This window comes from Girardinichthys multiradiatus, chromosome 12, assembly GCF_021462225.1.
Source record: "Girardinichthys multiradiatus isolate DD_20200921_A chromosome 12, DD_fGirMul_XY1, whole genome shotgun sequence".
In the NCBI taxonomy this organism is placed as follows: Eukaryota; Metazoa; Chordata; class Actinopteri; order Cyprinodontiformes; family Goodeidae; genus Girardinichthys; species Girardinichthys multiradiatus.
Window position 1 is genome coordinate 47,970,109 of NC_061805.1, and position 26,779 is coordinate 47,996,887.

Here is a 26,779-nt window from a genome sequence, read left to right on the forward strand (position 1 = left end):
TGCTGAGACACTGAATTTTAGGTCTTTATTATCTTCAAACCATAATCATAAAAATGATAAGAAACAAAAGCTTGAAATATTTCACTCAATCTATTTAATATATATTTTACTTTTTGCAATGGTTGACCACAAATATTGAACTTTTTCATGACATTCTAACTATTTGAGATATACATTTATATGCGTTTAAGATCCGTTGTATTTACTGATATTGTTGTTGTCATTTGTTTGTTTTCTAATGCAATAAAATAATATTTATAATATTTTTTTGTGTTCTACTTACCTCAGATATCAGAACTTGGATTTGGGACGTCTCATCCAACTTAAAGATTTTCCACCTGCTAGTTGGAATGTCTGAGCTTTGAACATTTGACTCTAGTGCAGATGATTCACAGACACCGTTGGTAAGTTTGAAATGTTTATTGTAAATTGCCCAAAATAATGATTGTTTTCTCCCTGGTTTGCAGATGGAATCTTGGAGGGACTGGAAAGGGAAAAAGCAGGGTTAATGCATGGAAAAGCTGAGATAAATAAAAATGTTGAATAATGATATATATTTACCATGTAAAGGTAATTTAAAAAAAAATTGCTTCAGCAGTTTTTCCTTAGCATTTTTAAGGCAATATATGCACACTTATAGTGTATGGAGTTTTCTTTTTAATAAAGTAAATTGTTTTGTCAATACTTTGCAAACTGCATGCTTTTTGATGTCATTTCCTATAAAAACTGAAATAAAATTGTTGTTCTTTAATTTAAAACTCTAAACAAATTTCCTATTGTAGGTCTTATAAAAAGAGCTATATTGCTTTTGTGTCTCTAAACACATTTTTTTAGGCTTGAACGAAAGCAGAAATGGCTCTTAGTGTTGCAAAGATTGCTGATCCCTCTCTCAAAGCTAGGACAGATAATCCTGAATCTGTCTACATGCTGCTCAATTTGACTGAACCATACCACTGAATGTAGATGGCATCAGATCCTGGAAACAAGTCTGCATAAAATTCAATATCTGAGGTTTAGCCAGACAGAAGACTGATCGTATGCGACCATGTGACTCTAAGAAAAGAAGGTGAATGTCTCTGAGGTACAAGCTAACATCTGAGGCGGGGCTGGATGCAGGTCAAAGTAATAAACTCAGTCTCTGAGCGAGTCTCTGATCAAAAGAGAGCAAGCCTTTCTCATCTCAGCCCTAAGCAATCATGCTTATCCTCCCCCACCCTCAGCTCAGACCGAGACATGTTGACACAGAACACGGCAGGTGTAATGGGATTGACCTCTGTCGCCAACACTGCCAGATCGCAGATAGACACATCAATAACATCTGCCTCCGCTGGGCTGGTGAAGCACAAACTGTAAACTCAGCAGACTGAAACCAAAGGTGGGGCGGAGCCTCCACCTGTGTCTTCTTCTCTGTTGGGCAGAAAAACTGGAAATACTTGTGTCTCTGACAGATACCAGATTGTAATATATGAGCTGCAGTTACCATTATTTTACTCATTCTTTCCTGATTGTTACATTTTTGGGTAAAATGAGGTGCTTTTTTAATTTAAAGTATCAATGTTTTACTATTAATTAATTATAAGGCAGGAAAATCTTTGTAACTGGCTTTATGCTTCCTATTGGTCTCATAGAACTATTTTAATTTAAATCAGTGAGACTAGTGGCAGCACTCATGGTTGCCTTTAGGAGAAACCAAATTTTAAAACAAGTAATTATTTTGTCTTTAACTGGAGCTTCCACCTTGAGCTTATGATTGTTGACAGGAATTTGTCAACACACCTTGACAACTCTGCTGTCTTTATATCAGAAAGACAACATGAGAAAAAATAAAAGTTTCCACCCAGGCAGAGCACGCCTGGATGCCAACACATGGCCTGAACACAAATGATGAGATTAACGGCTGGAAAGAAGCATGGAGCTGCAATTAAAACCAATGTTATTCAACCATTTCATTAAGAAAAAAAATTGTGTATTATTATTAGTGATGTTTGGATAATTGAGTAATTTATTCTGCATTTACTAGGCAGCACAGAGCATTAATGCAATCTTTTTACTTTATGAACATAAATAAGGATTATGTGAATAAATGCACCTGCTATTTATTACTATGACTTATTTTAGTCTTCAAACCGGTTTCAAACTGAACTCATCCTCCTGACGTGGTCGGCATACATGTGTTGAAACAGCCCTGGAACATCCACCCATCATGCACAAGAGTCTAATATTAACTTTTAATTCTTCATTTGAACCATTTTCTCCCAGGGTGAACTGCTACACAAACCTATCTCTATCTATCTATCTATCTATCTATCTATCTATCTATCTATCTATCTATCTATCTATCTATCTATCTATCTATCTATCTATCTATCTATCTATCTATCTATCTATCTATCTATCTATCTATCTATCTATCTATCTATCTATCTATCTATCTATCTATCTATCTATCGTCGGGTCGGTCCGTCTCTATACAGAAATAGATATGTATATTTAGTGTAATGCCTCTTAGGAAGTTACACCTCAACCAAACACTTTATGAAGTCATCAACAATCATCTGGGATCATTTTAGCTGGATATTTGACCTCTATACTTGGCAGAATGTCTAGAGCTCATGATTTCCTGGCATGGACCCGACTTTTAGGCATAGTTCACAAACAGTCAAATGGGTTGAAGTTGGGGCTTTTGAACGTTTTTTGAATGAATAGATAGTGAAGAGGGAGCTTTTGGAAACCAGGAATCATTTTTGGGACACCCAGTTGTCCAAGCTTCAACCTCCTGACTCGAACTATCATGTTGCCACACTGTCAGAAGAAATAAAGTTGATTAAAGTGATCAGGAACCACAATTGCTTAAGCCTGTAGTGAACTGGGAACTGCAAGAACCCGAGCATCTCTGTGAGGCCAAGTTTACATTAACATGGACTGAGTGGGTGCCTTCAAGCTCAGCTAAGATGTGTATCTATAATATGGACAAACCAACTGACTTCTGTAGAAAAATGTTGTGGTCAGATGGGACAAAGTGTGAGCTGTTTGACTACAAAGAGACGAAGTATGTATGGAGCAGTCAAGGGGAGGATTTGTAACTCTGGAGCAGCTTTCAAGCATCATGATGAGGACCTGTTCCACAGTTAATATTCCTGGTGCATTGCACAAAGTGGATGGAATAATAAAGGAGACCTGCCTCCAGATTTTTCATATTCAACTCAGGTCAACACATAGGTGATTGAAACATGAGCACAGCTTGGTGTTTCAACAGGACAATAACCCCAAACTCATTAAAAGTGGCTTCAGAATGACTAAAACATTAATCCTATGAATCAGTCCTGACCAAAGCTATATTTAAAGTTTATGAATCATGCCTTAAAGCTGAGTCTGTGTCAGAAAACCAACTAAATCTGAATGAACTCTATCAATTCCTGCAAGAAGAGTGACATCCAGCCAGAATGTCAGAAGCTTGTTGATGGCTTTAAAAAGTGAATGGTTCCTCTGCAAAATGCTAAGGAACATGTAACCAAATATTTATGAGGCTATATCCTGTACAGGTCCTTCTCAAAATATTAGCATATTGTGATAAAGTTCATTATTTTCCATAATGTCATGATGAAAATTTAACAGTCATATATTTTAGATTCATTGCACACTAACTGAAATATTTCAGGTCTTTTATTGTCTTAATATGGATGATTTTGGCATACAGCTCATGAAAACCCAAAATTCCTATCTCACAAAATTAGCATATTTCATCCGACCAATAAAAGAAAATTGTTTTTAATACAAAAAACGTCAACCTTCAAATAATCATGTACAGTTATGCACTCAATACTTGGTCGGGAATCCTTTTGCAGAAATGACTGCTTCAATGCGGCGTGGCATGGAGGCAATCAGCCTGTGGCACTGCTGAGATCTTATGGAGGCCCAGGATGCTTCGATAGCGGCCTTTAGCTCATCCAGAGTGTTGGGTCTTGAGTCTCTCAACGTTCTCTTCACAATATCCCACAGATTCTCTATGGGGTTCAGGTCAGGAGAGTTGGCAGGCCAATTGAGGACAGTGATACCATGGTCAGTAAACCATTTACCAGTGGTTTTGGCACTGTGAGCAGGTGCCAGGTCGTGCTGAAAAATGAAATCTTCATCTCCATAAAGCTTTTCAGCAGATGGAAGCATGAAGTGCTCCAAAATCTCCTGATAGCTAGCTGCATTGACCCTGCCCTTGATAAAACACAGTGGACCAACACCAGCAGCTGACACGGCACCCCAGACCATCACTGACTGTGGGTACTTGACACTGGACTTCTGGCATTTTGGCATTTCCTTCTGCCCAGTATTCCTCCAGACTCTGGCACCTTGATTTCCGAATGACATGCAGAATTTGCTTTCATCCGAAAAAAGTACTTTGGACCACTGAGCAACAGTCCAGTGCTGCTTCTCTGTAGCCCAGGTCAGGCGCTTCTGCCGCTGTTTCTGGTTCAAAAGTGGCTTGACCTGGGGAATGCGGCACCTGTAGCCCATTTCCTGCACACGCCTGTGCACGGTGGCTCTGGATGTTTCTACTCCAGACTCAGTCCACTGCTTCCACAGGTCCCCCAAGGTCTGGAATCGGCCCTTCTCCACAATCTTCCTCAGGGTCCGGTCACCTCTTCTCGTTGTGCAGCGTTTTCTGCCACACTTTTTCCTTCCCACAGACTTCCCACTGAGGTGCCTTGATACAGCACTCTGGGAACAGCCTATTCGTTCAGAAATTTCTTTCTGTGTCTTACCCTCTTGCTTGAGGGTGTCAATAGTGGCCTTCTGGACAGCAGTCAGGTTGGCAGTCTTACCCATGATTGGGGTTTTGAGTGATGAACCAGGCTGGGAGTTTTAAAGGCCTCAGGAATCTTTTGCAGGTGTTTAGAGTTAACTCGTTGATTCAGATGATTAGGTTCATAGCTCGTTTAGAGACCCTTTTAATGATATGCTAATTTTGTGAGATAGGAATTTTGGGTTTTCATGAGCTGTATGCCAAAATCATCCGTATTAAGACAACAAAATACCTGAAATATTTCAGTTAGTGTGCAATGAATCTAAAATATATGAATGTTAAATTTTCATGATTACATTATGGAAAATAATGAACTTTATCACAATATGCTAATATTTTGAGAAGGAACTGTAATTTTGATTCTGTTCAGATTAGAGAAAATATAGAATATACCTTAACTTGTGCAGTAAAAGTCTTGTGTTTAAAACTGGTTATGATGCATGTCGTATAATAATTCCACCCTGGAAAAGGATTCATTAAATCATTTAAAGAAAAAAAAAAACTACTTGTCATTCATATCCATGATGAAATAATGCTCCAATTCTGAGAAAAAGACATGGGGTGCAAAATTATGTTTGTGGTACATGTGTCACTTGCGTACAGTTAATGCTAACAGCTGGCAAAACACTGACCCTAGATAGCTCAGCTAACCTGCAATGATAACCGACAGAGGAAAAAAACTGAGGGAAAAAAGAGTGTGAATATTTATTCAACTTTGATCAAAACTCCAAACTCTACCTAAACATCTGTATGTGTGTTAACTGAAAACACAAACTGAATACTAAGAAATCGACAAATAAAAAGTACTTGCTTGGTAGCATAATATTATTTTTTAAAAACTAAGATAACAAAAAATATCTTTTTTTTTTTTACCTGCTAAACGATAAACTAAGCATTTAATATTTTAATTAAATAATCACATCACTTTCTAGTGTTATGAATCATTGTAAATTCAAAACAGGTGGACATTTGCATTGTTAACAGAAAGGCATCCAGTTCGCAAATTCTTTTATGATGAAAAAAAAATTTTATTTTCATTTTTTTAATTAGTCTTTCTCACCAATAAAAAACTGGATTTGTGTAACTCTTTCTTTAATTTCCTTGCCAATTGGGGAAATATTAGCCAAATTTAAAAAAATGAATTAATAGCTGATTTGGGTGCATCAAAGTCTACTTTTGAGTCACTGGATAGAGGTGGTCCTGTCTCTTACTATCAAATTAAAGAGAATGCAAAAAAGTGTGGTTATTAAAAGATGAGTACTTTTTTATATTTAGTATTTGACATTTTACAGTGTAAGAGGATATTACTTTGTTAGTAATAATTTAGCCCTAATTAAAAACAAAAAGTCTGCATCAACCACCTTAATTTGCAGTCAGGGGCCGCACAAAATCCACCAATGGCTGCAAATGCACTTTGGACACCCCTGCAGTAGGACCATCATCTGTTACACAGTTATGTGTGGTAGACGCAGGTATTTTTACTATCTTCCTGCACATACTGCACCCAGATGGATTTATTGATCATGTATCAGAATTTTATTTTAATTTTACTGAAAGCTGGTTCAGATTAATGGACATCAAGGCCAACATGGCCGAAGGAACTTTTCATGAGCTAAGCAATGAATTCCTTTATTCAGGTAAATGAAGTAAGGGCCTTCAGTGAGCAGGCCTGTAACATCTGACAGGAGTTATTACCCTGTAGTGATGAGTTGCAAATCCGGCCAGGAAGGCTGTGATGGCCGTCACTTCTCCTGTCACATCTGATTAAGGCAGCAGGTCTCGTTTCTGTAGGACAGAGGGTAGGTTGTCTGAGGACAACAAAATCACAGAACCAGGAGTGACACTATGATGGGGTGAAAAGCAATCTCTGAGGAAGGCAGGGGTCAGGAGGATGCAGACATGGAACCAAAACAAGTGATGAGATGACTCCTCAGCAGAATGGCTCTGCACTGAACTGTTTTCACATTTAATCTGATATTCTCTCTCTCTCCATCCCTCTCTATTTGCTCCTTTAAGAAATTGACATTTCGAAATTATTGTGTTGCAAGGCACAGAAAACTCAATCTGATAGATTACCCAAAAGAGAGAACCAGAACACAGCTGCATCAGTGAGCAGACCATTGCATAACATTGATGCACCAGATTGTAGATTTGAAGGCTTAAGTCTGAACCCCAGACAGCAGATTAATTCAGGTTTATTTTAGCAACATTGGGCACAACATTCATGCTGCCTCACATCCTGTGAAAAATCCCTCTGAACATCTCTTTGTTGTTTCACATTTTGTATCTCGTTTAAGATTGTCCACACCAGTTTATAATCTTGTCGTATGAGTAAATAATAAACAAGGCAGAAAATGTAGATGTATGAGATGCCCCTGAAAACAAAGTATCTACTAAAGACAAATCTCTCAAAACTTTGTGGACACAACACTGCATCACCAAAAGAACACCATATCATGGTGGTGGTAGCATCATGCTATGAAGAGTTGGATATTAATAGCGGGCAGTCTTGGCCCCAGAGAGTTATTTTATTTCTCAGTGAATCCACAATGAGGTGTGAGATGCTCATAGAGTCCCACCAAGCAAGACCGAGTTCAAAGGTTATTGTGTATTTTTTCCTTTTTTTTAACGAGACAGAATTATTCCAAATCAAAAGATTTTTCTTCTATGTAAAGTAAATTCAATTCAATTCAAATTTACTTTATTGATCCCCAAGGGGAAATTAGAACAAACTGCAAAGTCTTAAAAATGTGATTCAGTTTTACAATATTATTTATTTGAACTTAAACTATTTTCATACACGAAGTCCATAAAAAAACTGCTACCAGCTGGTTCCTGAGAAACTCTAAGTGAGACAGCAGTTTCACCCAGAGATCACTGGGTGAAAATTAAAGCAAGAACTCTGGAGAAGTAAAATACAGACAGGTGACCTCTCAGATTCTTCTCTGCCACAACATTTTCAGAAACTAGCAACGTTTGAAGGAAGTTTGTGACTGACTTAGGGATTTACTTGCAAACAGGAACAACAGTTGCTGTTCACAGTTTTTTTTTTCCCATTTTTGCATGAACCTTCTGTGTGAGGACTAAGGATTCTAAAAACACCGGCAGCAGCTCTTATGGTGAATGTTTACTAACCATCTCATGCAGAGTTGAGAAGGTAAAACATTCCCTCTCTTTCTCCTCAATTCTAGAAACTGTAATCATTAAAAACACAATTGTCTGTAAGAAAATAACTGCTCATAAGTACTCATCACAAATCTTACTTAAAATACTTTCCTTCCTTTAGTTTTTACATAAAATTAAAATACCTTTAGGTCAGGGACATGAATAAAACCCTCCCTCGAACTGAAGTAGGACAAGTTCATGTTGACTCTCCTTCCAATCTATGATTTGTGGAGTAATGTGTAATTGCTCTTTAATCTTAACTCTACTCGAGCAGCTCGTTGGATGATGTGTATGTGCTGCACATGCAGCTCAAAGCCATCTGAAGCAGGCCTCATTAATGGAAGGTAAATCACAGCCTTCCAATATCCGGGCTTTGCACTCCCATCTGATGGATAAGATGTGATCAGCTGGATGTCAAGGGCTAGCTGGTGAACAGGCCGTGGGAAGGACATCGACAGTGGGATAAGACAGGATAAGCACTGAGGATGTTATCAGTAGAGAGCATCACGGCAGGATTTTGAGTGTCAAAATGCCAGAGCAAAAAACAACTGAATCAGATATCTAGGTTAAGACAGTCATGGGCAGTTCTTGAGGAAGAAATTCTCCAAAACCTTTAAAACTTGGCCCTTTTAAAAATTGGGTCATCTGGTTTCCCTAAAGGGCAGAGTCACAAGTCACTCTGGTGACTCACAGAAACACTGGTAGCTTATGATTCATTACTGAAGAAACATTTACTGTGGTGGTTACTAATCATCAACATCCTCAATAGCACCAAACCTGAAACCACTGAACTCACTCCCTATGATCTTTATTTACCACATGCTTCTGTACAAACACTAGTTTGCATGGAAAAAAAAACCCACATATGGAGATCAGGGAAACAATATTACAAATTACTGAACACACTGAGACCACTAATGCTAGTTGTTAGAGATTCAGTTTCAGCTGTAACTTTTATTTCTGGCCTTCTGTATACCAGTGCTGCAGCAAACAGCATTTATATCAGGCTCTCTGCTCATGACTTTTTACCTTAATTTCTGCTGCTTCTGTTAATGAATTCTATGCTAAATCATTCAGTTTAAGTGGATGTACCAGGCCCAAAAGCCTTATGGTTCTGACTGTAATACAAATTTCGACTTTCACAAAACACTTCTGTCATGGAGCCACAAAGATGAGCTCCTCTGTGAGCCACTGCCTTTGGCTGTTTATAAAACTGTAATAAAGCCATGGTCCTCAAATGTGAGCTTTCAAAAATAAAACTGGCATCTCGGAACCAAAGTGGTCTGTTCTGTCTCTGCAAACGTCACTGCAACCCATCTATTGTGCGCAATTTACCAACAAACTATATGCATGATGCACCACTGTGGTCCAATTGGGTTTTTGTCCTAAATTTGCCAGCCAGCTGGTCACACAGACCACATGACATCACAACATGAAACCCTCAAGCCATGAAGCCAGTTAACTCTTACATAATTCAGTCATTATTACCTCGCTTGGCAGTTAAGTTACTGTAACAGGTGCAGGTTGACTTCTTTCTTCCATGCCTGATGTGACTCCTTTCATGATGATGGTGAAAAGTAATCAGAAAGTAGGTCAGACTGCATGGGTTTTAAACAGCTCCAAGCATTCATCAGTTAAGTTAATGTTCATCTGTGCAGACAGAGCGTCTGCATAGTGTAGCATTAAATTAAGTAAGTTGTTCTTGGTCTTCGTTGGCACATTTGAGCAGCACTTGTATCAGCTGTGTAGCAGTGGTGTATTTGTGCAGCAATAATGGCATCTCAGAATTGTGATGCTTTTAACATTTCCAATAAAGTGGCAAACTGCTACGGTAGGGGTTCGGTTATGTACACTGCAGTGTGAAATGCTTAGGAAGGCAATGCTTGAGCAATACATAAGACAGCGTGTCTTCCCATTCTCTTAAAGCATAAAACATATCCAAGGATGATGATCCTCGTTTGAAGCAGCCAAAACAGGACCAACCCTCAAAATATGGGGCCCATACCATAGGCTCACACATTTAATGTCACAACAAAAACTTCCAGAGTTCATTAGCTAAGATGCCATTTAATTTATTATCAACAGGACTACTATGGACTCCTGCAGTGAAAGTGAGCTCCATCTTTTATTAACTGTTTTAGAGTTAATTGCCTGGCTGAGCTCAAAGTGAAAATTGACAGAATGGGCATCAGAGAGATAAAAGTGAAGAAAAACTGAGCTGACACCGGGGCATCATTTAGAGAGATAAGTTATGAATATATTGTTAAAGGAGCAAATGTGAGATGTAATGTTAGCTGCAAATTTAGAAAATTCTCGTAGTTAATAAACCAATAAAGCAATTCCCTCAAATATCAGACTATTTCTTTACCACTTTTAGAGCTCGTGCATGTGGATTGTAAAAATAAGATTTGTTACAAATGTTTTCCTAAGTTTTTAATATTTCTGGTTTCTACAGTTGATGTGTATTTCCCTTTAAACGTTTTCGGGTATTGTCATGCTACTACCACACACTTCATTGCATTTTATTGGGATTTTATGTGATAGACCAACACAAAGTGTTGCATAGTTTGGAAGTGGAAGGAAAATTATAAAAGGTTTTAAAAAAATCTTCAAAAATACTGTAACTAATACAAAGTGTGGCGTGAATTTGCACATCTATGTAATTCTTTTACTGTGTATGTTGTGTTTTATTTTTTATTTATGTTTTGGTTGTTTAAGACAAAAAAATATGAAAGTTACTAAGTGCCATCCAACAGTTAAAACAAAATGGCCAAAGACTGAATAACAATGTTAATTTGACAAGCGAAACAAAGTAAAAGGACCAATAGAGCCGGTCCAATGTAAAATGAGTCCAATGTTATATTGGGGGGATCCATCTCCAGGTCTGTCCAGTCTGTCGCCACCACGTCGTCACTGACCTCCATTTTGTCCATGCTTCATCATTTTTACATCCTTAATTTGACACAAAGTGTTTTAAAACATTTGGTTTCTATGGTAATTAGCTGTCCTGAGCTCAGAAGATAACACAGTGTGAAAGGGATCAGACAGGATTGTCCATTTCGGCCTCGTTTGTTCAGTAAATAGTAAATTCAAACATTTTTTTGGTCTGAAAATATATTTTTTAGCTGTTGTTCCAAAACTTCTCTTACCTTTGAAAATGGTAAAAGATTCCCATAAACACACTCCTAAACATTTTGAAATCCTTCTTAGAAGAGTTAAAGCTGCAGAGAGTGGGCCGACATCAAATTAAACCTTAGTGATGAGGTGAGTGAAGCTACCTATCATAAGGCATGCATGAAAGGGTTTGGGGACAAATGAGTCTACTAGGTGGGCAATGAGCCCGAGCATACCGCCAGATTAGTTACAAAGTTAATCTGCTGGACTGGCTATTGTAAAGCTCTGGTCTTAACTCTATTGGCAACTTATGGACAGAGCTGAAAAGGTGCGTGTGAGTAAGGCAGCCTGGAAACTTCATTCAGTTACAACATTTCTGATAGGAGGGATTGGCCAAAGTTACAGCAAACTATTGTGAGAAGCTTGTGAAAGGATAACTAAACTGTTTGACCCAAGACAAAAACTTCAAAAGAAATGTTACAAAATACTAGGAATATGCATGCAAACTGGAACTCTTTCCAGCTTACGTTGGTACAGAAATTGCAGCTTTACCATGGAGCTGTCCTCCAGCGCCTGCGTGATTGCTGCCACCACCTGGTTGACAAGCACAAACTGGACAATGATGACAAAGGTGGTGAAGAAGATGGGAGAAGCCCAAGTCAGGTAGCTGGTACAGGCACTGTTGCCTAACTGGCACCCCCTCATCGTGTCCTGCAAGACACAGAGGGAGATTTCCTTCATTTCATGGGGTCTAATGAATATAGAATCAATACATGAATTATTATCATGTATCTCATAATTTAAAAAAATTGTAAATAAATACATTACATTTGAATGCATACATTAATATGTCAACTAAATAAATAATTATGTCTTTAAATATGGACATCCTACAATTAAAATTTGAATTCTTCACATCATGTTAAAGATATCTTATTGATTTGAGTATTTATTTTAATCATCGCATATCTTTTGTGCTGCATTGTGTGAAATAATTTAACTTGTTATCTAAAAATATCTTGATTGAAATGTCAATTTATTTTATGCTAAATTAATTTCTTATTTATTTTAAATTAAAAATATTAAGATAATGTATATTATTTAGTTCGTACTATATAAATATAATATAATATATAATATGAGGTTTATTATTTATTTAAAATTATTTATTTATACCTTATTATTTAATTAATTTATTGAAGTATAGCATTGGTCTGTCACTGCTGCTAGTATAGTTGAAGATAATTGGTCTGAAATTGACAGTTTAACCAACCAGATTTTACAGTCTGTAATGAGTCACAGTGACAGTTTATTTTATGGCAAACTACAGCACAGGAACATCAAATAATGAAATAATGATCATTATGCAAGATATGATAAAATATGTATTAGGGCTGAAACAAATAATTGCATTAATTGTGTAAAAAATCTCCTATTAAACACCTTTTTTTCAAATTTTTTCTCTGTTTTTAGACTATAAGCAATGCGAATGTAATTCAGCACTTAAATACACTACAAGGAGTTCCATTTTATCTGAAACACATTATGCTTTTAAAAGAAAATCAAAAATGCAATACACTTTATGCACTTTTTTGTTTGTGACCATTTTCCCTCCAGACACAGCTAGCTCTGTATTGGTCAACCAGAAAGGGCCGAGCTTTTGACACGTGGATGTTTGAACTTTTTGTTTTAGTTGCAGATGAATCCTTTGCCACAAATGTTCAAGTGTGCACTAAGGACATGCTGTTGTTGCATTTTAAGCAATACAATGGTGATTGTTGTCTTTAAGATAGGAATCTAATTATTTGTTTACTTGCATTTTCTCTTTCATGTATTTGTATCACTTATAAAATAAAATTTAGTAGGTAAATGAAAAATTTGCAGTGTGCCAATTTTTTATTTGATAACTAAATAATCATCAGAATAACCGATAGAATACTCAATAACTAAAATAATCATTAGCTGCAGCCCTAAGATATTTGAGTTTTAATATTACATAATGGATAAATTGTAATAAATTAATACAACATAATTCTAATAAAGTATTTTCATATGTTATTTTTAATAATGGGTCACAGTGTATTCATACTTTCAGGATGCCGCTCCAGTTGTGTCCGGTGCTGACTTTGTGCAGAGTCAGCAAGGCCACCAAGAAGTTCTCAAAGTTAGTGTGGCGGTGCAGGCCGAGGCACGGGAAGTCCGGAGAGCATTCTGATCAACACAGAGGCAAACAAAGCAAGTTTGTTAAGTTTCAAAGGATGTGAAATTCTGAAAAGTGGACACATCAGTATTAATTTAATTGATAACAAGATTACCACAATAATACTGGCAAAGTGAGGCTCTGTTTTGGCTGTAGGGCTGTATTCTAGATATGACTCAACCATCCTTTGTTAATGGATATGTACCACAAACCTCTTGATTATGATGACTTAATAAATTACAGAACTATATAAAATCTTCCTTTTTTATCTAAATGTTTTGAAAAATAGTTGGAATCAAGTGTGTGAGCATTTCCCCAGTAATGACAGTTTCAGTGAGGTTCTCAGAGCTCTGAAACAGCACTGGTAAAAGTCACTAATGATATTCTTATGGCCTCTTAGATCTCAGTGCTGCATTTGATACAGTTCATCTCAATATTCTCTAAGAAAGACTGGGAGATGCTGTAGGGATCAGGGAAACAGCACTAGGCTGGTTTAAATCGTATTATCCATAAATCCTGATGAATCTAATCAATGAGGTAGACTACAGGCATGTCTTCAATTCATTGAAACCTGGATGACTTTAAATTTCCTGCTTTTAAATCCAGTTAAAACAGAAGCTGTCATTTGTGAACCAGAGACAAACAAACTGCTTGGTATTAAATTGGCATCCAGTAAAAATGTAAAGAACCTTGGTGTCACTTTGACCAGATCATGTCATTAAAATCACATTTTAAACGGTTTTATATGTATTACTTCTTTCACCTCCTCAATATTGCCAAAATTAGAAATACTCTGTCGTAGTCAGATGCAGTAAAATATTTGCATTTGTTATTCAAAGGCTCGACTATCACAAGTCTTTACTTTCAAGAAGTCCAAAAACAGTTTTAAATCCCACAGCTAATCCAAAACTCTGCAGCAAGTTCTGATTAAAATTAAAAAGAGATATAATATTTCTCCTATTTTAATTTCCCTTCATTGGCTCCCTGTTAAATCCAGAATAGAATTTAAAATTCTCCTCCTCACATATAAAGCCCTTAATGATCTAGCTCCATCATACATCAGAGATCTGATTGTTCCATATGTTCCTAACAGAGCACTTTGTTCTCAGACTGCAGGTTTACTGGTGGTTCCTAGAGTCTCTAGAAGTAGAATGGGAGGCAGATCCTTTAGTTATCAGGCTCCTCTCCTGTGGAACCAGCCCCCAGTTTTAGTCCGTGAGGCAGACACCTTGTCTACTTTTAAGGCTAGGCTTAAAACTTTCCTTTTTGATAAAGCTTATAGTTAGAGTGGCTTAGGTTATCCTGAGCTATCTCTGTAGTTATGCTGCTATAGGCTTAGGCTGCTGGAGGACATAATGACCACTTTCACTCTCTTCGCTACATTCTCATACTACTCTCTAATTTTGCATTATTTGTTGTTATTTCAGCTTTTTACTGTATGTTCTTTCTCTTTTCTCTTCCTAGAAGCTACACCTGGCCTGACTCTGTTTCTACCTGTGACAACTTCATGGAGGAGGGCATCATCCAAGCTTCTGCTGGCAATAACTTAATGCTCATCTTCTACTGACGATACACTTGGCCCTGTCTTTCCGTGTTTAACCCTGTCTCTCTCCTACTGACTGATTTTTTATTGTGACTAATTATATGTGCTCTCTTTCAGACTCTAACCTTGAAAACTGGCTCAGAGTTTATCTGTTCTTTCTTCCTAGATGAATCGACTAAAGGAGCTACATCCATTAACATTTACTTTTCCTTCCCATAGAAAGGACTCCTGGATCAGTGCTTCTGTGTTGTGCTTCTGTGTTCTTTTTCCTTCTCTGCTCTGTTCTCTCTAACCCCCAGTCGGTCGTGGCAGATGGCCGCTCACACTGAGCCTGGTTCGGCTGGAGGTTTCTTCCTGTTAAAAGGGAGTTTTTCCTCTCCACTGTCGCTACATGCATGCTCAGTATGAGGGATTGCTGCAAAGTCAATGCCAGTGACTGTCCACTGTCTCTACATGCTCATCTAGGAGGAGTGAATGCTGCAAGTCACTGACTGGATGCAATCTGCTGGGTTTCCTTAGATAGAAAAACTTTTTATCCAATTTGAATAAATAACTGAATCTGACTGTACTGTTCAATGGTTAGTTATTAATAAACTGAATTGAATTGAATTAAGACTGCACGGTGGTGCAGTTGGTAGCACTGTTGCCTTGCAGCAAGAAGGTCCTGGGTTCGATTCCCGGCCTGGGATCTTTCTGCATGGAGTTTGCATGTTCTCCCCGTGCATGCGTGGGTTTTCACCGGGTACTCCGGCTTCCTCCCACAGTCCAAAGACATGCCTGTTAGATTAATTGGTAACTCTAAATTGCCCTTAGGTGTATGAATGACTGTGTGCATGGTTGTTTGTGTGTTGCCCTGCAATGGACTGGCGACCTGTCCAGGGTGTACCCCGCCTCTTGCCCATAGACTGCTGGAGATAGGCACCAGCTCCCCCGTGACCCACTATGGAATAAGTGGTAGAAAATGACTGACTGAATTGAATTAATTGATGGTGGTATCATACCAAAGTTGAAACCATTGAGACCAACAGCAACTCAACAATGAAGGGCGCCTGCAGAGGGTGCCAACTTTCTGCAGAGTCAGTAACTCCAGACTTTTAAACTTCATGTGGCCTCTAGACCAACTCAAGAACAATGCGTAGGGAACCTCATAGAATGGGTTTTCATGGTTCAGCAGCTACATCCAAGCCTTAAATCACCACATGCAATGCAAAGCATTGGATGTAGTGGTGTAAAGCACACTGTAACTGAACTCTAGAACAGTGGAGACATGTTGAGTGATTAATTATCCTTCTACCTCTGGCAATCCAGTAAACAAGTATGGGTTTGGCAGTTCCCAGGGGAATGAAACTGACCTGATTGAGTCAAGTGTAAAATTAGATGCAGAGGGTTTTATGGTGTAGGGCTCCTTTTTAGGACTTGGGCTTGGCCTCTTGGTTACAGATATAAAGAAACTCTTAATGCTTTAGCATAACAAGATATTTTGGACAATTTGATGGTTCCAACTCTGTGGAAAAGTCTGGGGATGATCCCTTCAGTTCCAACAGAACCTGTGCACATAGCAAGGTCAAAACCATGTAAATTAATGCATTTGGTGTGAAAGAGTTTGACTGGCCTGAGTCCTGACCTTAGCCCAACTGAAAACCATTCTGATGAATTAGAGACTGTGAGCCAACGCTTCTCTTCCAACATTAGTGTCTGACCTCACGAGTGCGCATCTGGAAGAATGGTCAAATGTTCCAATAAACACATTCCTAAACCTTGTGAAATGCCTTGTCTGAAGTGCTGAAGCTGTTAATGCTGCAAAAGGAGGGCTGACAGCACACTAAACCCTATGGGTTATAAATGTGTTGTCACTTAAGTTCATATGTGTGTGAAGGCAGACAAGTGAATACTTTTGGTAATATAGTGTATATGGGCAGAGTGAGAGAGTGAGAAATAGAAGAAAAGCTGGAGTCTCATTCCAGAAGTGTCAGAGTTGGTAACTCTGCTGTAACACAGATGGTTTACCTGAAAAATGGCAATCCAGGCATAGCCAATATTATCGAAATTGATAGAGCCCAGGTTTGGGTTATGTTTCCCGGGACGACACACGTTGTAGTAGGCGTTCCAGTTAACGCAGCCACTAAGATTTGTCATGGCGACCAGCCCAACAGGGGGATCTGACAATGGCTCCTGCTGGGGAGCAGCCAACAAACAGGTGTTCCCTCCTTCACGGAGAGGAAGTATGTCTGAGCAGTGCCGTATGCCAGTCTTTTTGAGGGACAGATGAATGGAACTCACACACACACACACACACACACACACACACACACACACACACACACACACACACACACACACAGTACAGACCAAACGTTTGGACACATCTTCTCATTCAAAGAGTTTTCTTTATTTTTATGACTATGAATATTGTGGCTTCACACTGAAGGCATCAATACTATGAATTAACACATGTGGAATTATATACTGAACAAAAAAGTGTGAAACAACTGAAAATATGTCTTATATTCTAGGTTCTTCAAAGTAGCCACCTTTTGCTTTGATTACTGCTCCACACACTCTTGGCATTCTGTTGATGAGCTTCAAGAGGTCGTCACCTGAAATGGTTTTCACTTCACAAGTGTGCCTTGTCAGGTTTAATACGTGGGATTTCAAGCCTTATAAATGGGGTTAGGACCATCAGTTGTGTTGTGCAGGAGGTGGATACAGTACACAGCTGATAGTCCTACTGAATAGACTGTTAGAATTTGTATTATGGCAAGAAAAAAGCAGCTAAGTAAAGAAAAACGAGTGGCCATCTTTACTATAAGAAATGAAGGTCAGTCAGTCCAAACAATTGGGAAAACTTTGAAAGTGTCCCCAAGTGCAGTCGCAAAAACCATCAAGCGCTACAAAGAAACTGGCTCACATGAGGACCGCCCCAGGAAAGGAAGACCAAGAGTCACCTCTGCTGCGGACGATAAGTTCATCTGAGTCACCAGTCTCAGAAATCGCAGGTTAACAGCAGCTCAGATTAGAGAACAGGTCAATGCCACACAGAGTTCTAGCAGCAGACACATCGCTAGAACAATGGTTAAGAGGAGACTGTGTGAATCAGGCCTTCATGGTAAAATAGCTGCTAGGAAACCACTGCTGAGGACAGGCAACAAGCAGAAGAGACTTGTTTGGGCTAAAGAACACAAGGAATGGACATTAGACCAGTGGAAATCTGTGCTTTGGTCTGATGAGTCCAAGTTTGAGATCTTTGGTTTCAACCACCGTGTCTTTGTGCGGCGCAGAAGAGGTGAACGGATGGACTCTACATGCCTGGTTCCCACCGTGAAGCATGGAGGAGGAGGTGTGATGGTGTGGGGATGCTTTGCTGGTGACACTGTTGGGGATTTATTCAAAATTGAAGGCATACTGAACCAGCATGTCTACCACAGCATCTTGCAGCGGCATGCTATTCCATCCGGTTTGTGTTTAGTTGGAGCATCATTTATTTTTCAACAGGATAATGACTCCAAACACACCTCCAGGCTGTGTAAGGGCTATTTGACCAAGAAGGAGAGTGATGGGGTGCTGCACCAGATGACCTGGCCTCCACAGTCACCGGATCTGAACCCAATTGAGATGGTTTGGGGTGAGCTGGACCGCAGAGTGAAGGTAAAAGGGCCAACAAGTGCTAAGCATTTCTGGGAACTCCTTCAAGACTGTTGGAAAACCATTTCAGGTGACGACCTCTTGAAGCTCATCAACAGAATGCCAAGAGTGTGTGGAGCAGTAATCAAAGCAAAAGGTGGCTACTTTGAAGAACCTAGAATATAAGACATATTTTCAGTTGTTTCACACTTTTTTGTTCAGTATATAATTCCACATGTGTTAATTCATAGTTTTGATGCCTTCAGTGTGAAGCTACAATATTCATAGTCATGAAAATAGAGAAACCTCTTTGAATGAGAAGGTGTGTCCAAACTGTAAATATATATATATGTCAATCATCAATCAATCATCATCAATCATCAATTTATTTAAAGTATTTGTTATTTATAACTATTATTAATGATTATTTTATGACTTTTTTTTTGACAAATTCTGGCCCTTCTGTATCTTCAAAATTTGGAGGGTCTGACAATTTATTTAATTGAAACAATGAAATAAAAAATGAAATAATTTTGTAGCATTTTACCTTATGATTTTTTATTAATAATACTCAAATATAATTATTAAATCATTAATTTAATAAATAATTGAATTAATTATACATGCACTGATTCATGTATTTAATTTATGTATTTATATTATTTACAATAATAAATATGTTTAAGATAATTTCATGATTTATTTATATGGCACTTCTGTCCTTTGATTACATAATATTTGTCAGTGGGAGCGACTATCACTGCAATAGTTATAGATGACTGGTCTGAAATTGACAGATTAACAAACAAGATATTATTAGTTAATAGAGCCCATAGAAAGAGGGAGATTTCTTACACAGGGATGTCCTCTCCCAGAAAGCAGCGGTGGCGCAGGTCCCCCACCCATAGCTGGACTCCCACGATGGCGAAGATGTAGATGACAAGTGCATAGAGTGTGAGGACATTTCCCACCATGGGTAGGATGCTTAGGAACATGGACACCAACCTTCACATCTCTGAAGAGGTGAAGACAAGTAGATGAGCTTCAGGTTTTTCACCTTGATAGGGAGACATTCTATGGATCTATGTTCAGCTTGAAGACTGGCATCCTGTATATTTCTGGGATTTAATCTCACTTTAATGTTGATTTATACACTCACCAGCCACTTTAAGAGATACACCTGTCCAACTGCTCGTTAACGCAAATGTCTAATCAGTCAATCACATGGCAGCAACTCAATGCATTTAGGCATGTAGATATGGTCAGGATGATTTACTGCAGTTCAAACCAAGCATCAGAATGGCAAAGAAAGGTGATTTAAGTGACTTTGAATGTGGTTATTGTTGGTGCCAGACGGGCTGGTCTGAATATTTCAGAAACTGCTGATCTACTGGGATTTTCACGCACCACCATCTCTAGGGTTTATAGAGAATGGTCCGAAAAAGAGAAAATATCCAGTGAGCAGCAGTTCTGTGGGCACAAATGCCTTGTTGATGCCAGAGGTCAGAGGAGAATGGCCAGACTGGTTCGAGCTGATAGAAAGGCAACAGTAACTCAAATAACCGCTCTTTACAACCAAGGCATGCAGAAGAGCATCTCTGAACACACAACATGTCGAACCTTGAGGCGGATGGGCTACAGCAGCAGAAGACCACACTACTGTCAGCTAAGAACAGGAAACTGAGGCTACAATTTGCACAGGCTCACCAAAATTGGACAATAGAAGATTAGAAAAACGTTGCCTGGTCTGATGAATCTCAATTTCTGCTGCAACATTCGGATGGTAGGATCAGAATTTGGCGTCAACAACATGAAAGCATGGATCCATCCTGCCTTGTATCAACGGTTCTGGTTGGTGGTGTAATGGTGTGGGGGATATTTTCTTGGCATACTTTGGGCCCCTTAGTACCAACTGAGCATCGTGTCAACGCCACAGCCTACCTGGGTATTGTTGCTGACCATGTCCATCCCTTTATGACCACAGTGTACCCATCTTCTGATGGTTACTTCCAGCAGGATAACGCACCATGTCATAAAGCACAAATCATCTCAGACTGGTTTCTTGAACATGACAATGAGTTCACTGGACTCAAATGGCCTCCACAGTCACCAGATCTCAATCAAGAGCACCTTTGGGACGTGGTGGAACAGGAGATTCGCATCATGGATGTTCAGCTAACAAATCTGCAGCATTTGTGTGATGCTATCATGTCAATATGGACCAAACTCTCTCTGTTTCCAGTACCTTGTTGAATCTATGCCACGAAGGATTAAGGCAGTTCTGAAGGCAAAAGGGGGTCAAACCCGGTACTAGCAAGGTGTACGTAATAAAGTAGCCGGTGAGTGTATATTGATTGCCATCCTACTAATAACAACAATAATAATTGGAAGACATGTCAAAATTCTATGTTATTCCAGACTCACATTTTCAGAATACACAAGTTATATAGAATATATTTCCGCAGTTGTAAGGCTTTAAATATGAAATCTAATGGATGGATGGATGGATGAATGGATGAATAAATGTTTTACATCCAAGTAGTACAGTGTACAGACTGTGAAAAGCGTCAGATTACCGTCAATTCTGCTGAACAGTCGCATTGGGGACACGGTGAAGGAGATTCCCATATGGACCCCAAAAGGTTCAACAAGGAAATCCAGGATCCTGAGGAAAAAGAGGCAAACACAAAAATACAAAGTATGAAGGGTTTTGGTGTTTCATCAATAACATTTGTTTAAGCCAAGTTTGTGACTGCAACACAGAAAGTGTGAGCATTAGAGGGTTACTAATTCTCCAGAGAGAATGAAGAATTTAAATTTGTGCCAGCTGTGTTTCAGGTAGTCTGTGACGCCCAGGGCCACTACCTTGATAACCATCTCCACCAAGAAGTAGGCAAAGACCAAGTGTACCACAATCTGGTGGGAAACAAGGGAAATCCATGCTTTACTAAACAGACAGTGACTAAAGTTCATGGTTACATGTGGCTCAGGGAGCTCAGATCTCACTCTGACCCCTTGCATCAGGTGGTCCTCTTTGCAGGGCTGGAAAACACCTTCAACAACACAGCTGATCAGGATGGAGACACAGTTATACCCAGTGTAAGATGTTAAGGACAAACACCTCTGAGATCATTTAATTACAGCTGAGGCTGAGGCTCAAACACTGAATGAACTTTTGTGAACTGAGTAGTCTAAAAAACTGAGAGTAGTGTTAGACAGTTTTGAAGTAAAATGGTTCTTGGTTAAATCAAATGTCAACTAAAGTTATTACCAAAGGATATGGGCTAACGGCCAACTTAAGGCAGTGCTGACGGAAAGGTGAGGTTGGCTTCAAACCGAAGCAAACCACAGGAGCCAGGGTCCGGTAGGGCTGGTGCTCTCACGGTCCTGCCGTGTTGCCACTAGGACGCTCCAACCTTTCACCATTGGTCCTAGTCATGATGATGTACAGCTGCTGGAATGGAGATGCTGTGGATCTGACTACCCTCTTCTTCAGTGACAGAAGAGCGTCTAAGATCGCCTGAAAATAGGCTAAATCTGGAGGAAGGTTAAAGAGAACTGAAGAGTGAGGTTGTTTTAAAACATCTAGGAGACACAACAAGATACAACTGTTTATTATTATTCACATTGCCACTTCACTGCTACTGACACTGATGATTCTGAAATAAAGTCTTAAAGAGCTTATACAATTGTAAGCATCTATATTGAAAATCTTCATATAACCTAATGCATAAACATCCAAATCCATTTAAATAAAGATAAATCTGTATCTACATCAGTGGAATTTCTTGCATATATGGCAGCCTTCTGCACCACATTCCCATTATGGGTTTCCACAGATAGATTAAGGTTTTACAAATCAAAACTGCGCTATAGAAATGGTGAAATCAGTGTCTAAAAATACCGCTTAGGTTTAAACCAGTGTAAGTATTTAAGATCTTGAACTAGAAATGTAGTCCACATTTCTAAGTTTTGCAGCAAATTGGAATTTATAAATCACATGCCAACTACAGCATCATCAGCTAGCCATGGTGTGATCCCAGTAATAGTTACATGTCATGCCATTATCTATTGGCTTGCTCAGTGACCCTTTGACCATAACTACTATTTTATAGATTAACAATGCACGTCCGTCCCTTAAAAATCCCATAAAGAACATGTAGTTAAGTTTTCCTTGTGCCTGTTTAAAGTGGCAGGACACCCACAGTCACCTAAATATGGATGCTACATGATATTACCATTTATTGCTTTACCTAATATCCTTTTTTTTATATCTATCAAATAAAGGTTGATGTTAAATGATGGTTTTGATCTTCATCCACTTCGGTTGCAGTGAAACACGGACTGTAGTCTGAGGACTTTTCAGTTCACTTTAAGGGTGTTGATGTGATGAAAATATTCCTCCAGTGAATTTGTAGCTAAACCATAGAAAGTTTAAACATATAACCAAACTATTAGAAACCTTCCCCGCTGCAAATTAACCTCAAGTTTTGTTTTGTAAAACAAACAGAAAAACAGAAAATCTTAACTATGGTTTCCATGGTAACCTGTTTGTATATGTGATATTTAGAGCATTCCATATCATTCTTATTATAATTATTACTAGTTAAACAAATCAAGCCTCCCTACTTTGACTCCAGCATGGGATTTATTTTCGTGAAATATTGACTTAACTTGCATAAACCAAGTGTTGGACCACTTGTTTGCTGAATATTGGACCATTTGCATGTTGCTGGACGCCACTATGCCTTTCCAACATCATCGGCCATTTTGTACCGCAGGATAGTCTGTCCTACAAAACCCAGCAGCCACTGCGGCTGAAATGACAGGGCCGTCCCAGGTCTGACGTCACAGGAGGCAATATAGGAAGGCGAACATTTGAAAGAAGCTGCCTTCAGCTGGAGACCTTGATACGGTTACCACGCAACTGAAGCATCTCTCTCTGGAGAAGAAGAGGTCCCACGTGGAGTGTTCATTTATTCTCCTTCGTTGGCCAACAAAAAATTCATGAAAGAGCTTTCTGGAATAAGAAGGCCAGTAATTTCACTTTGCCGATCGAAGACGTGAGTTTAACACGTAACCAAAACCACAGAGTTTCTTGGAGTCGCAACTTTGGAGTCAGATCATAGTTTTCCTTTTTGCCAAGGAGGCCGAAGGACGAAGATTGACCGCTCTTCCCGAAGTTAACTGTGGACGCACGTTAACTTCCAACTTCCCCCCTCCTCCTCTCTCCCTCTGCTCAGAAGGAAGACTTCAACAAAGGAAACTCATCCTGTTATTTTTCTTTTTATTTCTTTCTTAGAAATAGTCAGGGCAGGAATAGAGTAGGAAATTTTAGTGCGATTAGAGTCGCCATTTAGAGTCTAATGTGTTCTGAATTGTATGTGCATGCCATTGTTTTGAAACTTGCTGGTACTTTCGGAGGCCGCCGTGTCTCGCAAGTGTGTCTTTACCGTGCAAACACCTGCGTGCAGGTGCGCTGTGAAACTGGATTGCTATAATAACCTTATGGTGAAAATCAACCATTTTCTTTGTCTTCAACTTTACATCCTTACTGGCTTGCTGCCAAAGGTTTTATTACCCTTTGTCCTCGGGGTTTACAACCTTACTGAGGGGGAAGGTTTATGACTGTGCATCTCACTGAGCTACACTTTCTGGTGAGCTGCACTCCCAAAGCTTCGTTCAACACCATATTCCCTTGTCATATCATAACTCTGGCCATAACTAGTTTGATCTCATACACACCCACTGCTGTTTTGTTTTATTTTGTTTAGTTAGATATTTTGCCCTTTTGAGTAGAACTTTGCATGTTTGATTAGGTGAAGATTATTAAATCGGAAGAGCGGATTGTATCAGGCTGTGATTTAATAAATATTCACATAGATAAAGAGAAGGCGTTTTGTGTTTATTTTGTGCAACTGTGATTTGTCAGTCAAAATAAGGTTAAAGTTCCACACATTTCGGCAGAAACAGTCGATTAAACAGTGACATCTCTGGTAATAGTTAACAATTATTACTGAGTATTTAACGGTTGTAATTATCAAAGGCGTTGAGCCACAATTACAACACCAGAAGACATCCCTGGTCTCGATTCATAAATGAGGATTTTGGTTAAGAAATTAATTTTGTCAAATTATGATTGTTAATTATAATTCTTGATAAATATGAATTAATTGATAATCATAATTCCAACATAAGTTACCCATTTGTCTTTAAAATAAACAGCTTATAAAATAGCATTAGCTTGGTTAGCAGATGGTTTTTCAAATCAAACTATTGTTTTAATTATCTTTACACTTACCAGAAAATTACCCGAGGATTCTTTGGTTGAACAATCACTGAAAGCACGCAAGTTTTTGAAAACAGCCAGTTACGTCTGTTGTTGTCATGGTAACCTCACGGTCTGCACAATATGTGATATTTAGAATATTGAGTTTTTTTTTCTTAATAAACAGACATCTTCTCCAGTATTGTTTTTAGAACCATCTTCACGATATTAATCCAATCTAAACTACACAAGACTTTTGCCCAAAGTGAAAAAGTAGAACTTGTGAAAATTTGTGTTTTTTTCTAACACATTTGGACATTTGGATAGTAATCATTATTAATAATGGAAATATTCAAGAAATATAAAAAAAAAATGTTAAAACTGAATGAAAGACTTAAAACTTTCAATAAAATGTCAAAATTCAGACTTAAAATTGCTTAAAGAATACACACAGACGTTGTACTTTAGGGATACATGATTGGAACATTGTTATTAAGCAACTAATTTCAGACATTTAGGTGTGCTCCTGACTATTGAAGAGAGAGTGAATACCAAGATGAAATTTAAAAAGCTGTCTCGGGCGATAAGATAGAAGACTGAGCAGTTTGTGAATCTCAAAGCCCACATCTTGATCTCAGACCAATGTTAGAGACTCGGTAGATGTCTTCTGACTAAAGTAATTTTCTTGTTACCAAAGAGGGTAACAGTAGCTATTGGGTAATAGGTTGTCCTAACTTTTTCCCCAGCTAGAAAACACATTTTTGTTGATATCTTTTGTTTAATGACTAAAGCGATAATTCTTTAAGTGCAACTAAATCACTTTCTTTGTTCAGGCTGTAATTGAGATAATTATTCATAAATATGGGCAGGATTTCCCTCTAATTCACTGCATAATGGCTCATTGATATTATGTGGGCAAACTGTGTCAGGGCAGACAGAAGCATTTGGATCATTTCCTTAACATGTTGTAGTTGTTGAATACCACATTACTTGTGTGTTTTTAATATTCAATCAAAGGATACATATAAGAAAAGATGACATGCTTGCTAAAATAGCATCTAATAATAATCATTCAGTACAATTATATGGTTAGCATTTAAAGAAATATTTCCCATTTAAAAAGTTTCTGTTTTAATTTGATGTCAAGAGAAAAAAATGCATTTCTAAGTGCAGAAGCCAACTGGACATTTAAGCATTTAGTATTGCCATGTCCTGGATGACTGCGAATGCACACCAAAATATCATCTAAGTAAAGAATCTCCAGCTGACTATTAATTGTCACTTATGCCACCTGGTGTCCAAGACATGCCAGCTCTTTGCAAATTGAATCATTTACATACCCATCACTGGTCTACATGCACTGTACTCCCCCTGACATGCCTGACTGTTCACCTGACACACACAAACAGGCTGAAAATTAAACTTGGCTTATAGTTGTTTTATCTGCAGTGCAAATCAGGACAAAAACTTCTGCTTCTGCAGAAGTGGAGACTGTAGCATGTCTGACAAAAACGTGGACTGACCCAGACCTTTCTTGAAAGTAACCAAAAGTCCAATAAATGTAAGATCGGTTTTGTCTATTAAGCCTCGAGCATCTACTGCCTGACCACCATGATGTTCCAGCCCAGTTTTTTGCAGTCAACAGCTGGAAGTCTATCAACTGTCTATCAACCAGCTTTACTGGTCTTCTGACACTGAAAGAGCCTATTTACATCTTCCTCATTGATCTTTAGTGCAGGCAGGGGGTCAGAGGGGAAATGGGATGTAGAGTTGGTGGTGGTGTGTGCAGGTAGTCCTTTTGTATGGGAGTGGAATGTGGGTGAATGGCTTGAAGGTGTGACGAGGTAATTTGACAGACTGTTAGGATTTGCGAGATATAGGACCCCAGAATGCAGACGAGCAGGCAGCGTGATGGTAAGTGCAAAAGGTTTAATAACAGAAACTTACTCACAGCAGGAGGCAGGAACAAAACAACAAACGGGCAGGCGAGACAGGCATGGCATGATCAACAAACAAACATGATCTGAGAAATGTTTCTGCCATGACTAACTGAACAGGTGTGTATATATG

The 26,779-nt window shown here is 38.7% G+C and overlaps 1 long non-coding RNA gene across 8 annotated transcripts; it reads right to left on the reverse strand.

Annotated features, from left to right (window-relative positions):
- Positions 1–405: 405 nt before the first annotated feature.
- On the reverse strand, positions 406–24,826 carry LOC124878397. Of its 8 annotated transcripts, XR_007040753.1 has the most exons (9): positions 24,743–24,826; positions 21,713–21,978; positions 21,018–21,106; positions 19,297–19,456; positions 16,828–17,027; positions 13,167–13,288; positions 11,630–11,788; positions 6,494–6,583; positions 406–484 (listed from the first exon to the last, which is right to left on the reverse strand). It is a non-coding gene; the product is annotated as an uncharacterized LOC124878397 (long non-coding RNA). The 8 variants fall into 8 exon arrangements; XR_007040758.1 differs by lacking the exon at positions 6,494–6,583; XR_007040757.1 differs by lacking the exon at positions 406–484 and having other exon boundaries at positions 6,329–6,583; positions 11,605–11,788.
- Between the last annotated feature and the right edge of the window lie 1,953 nt (positions 24,827–26,779).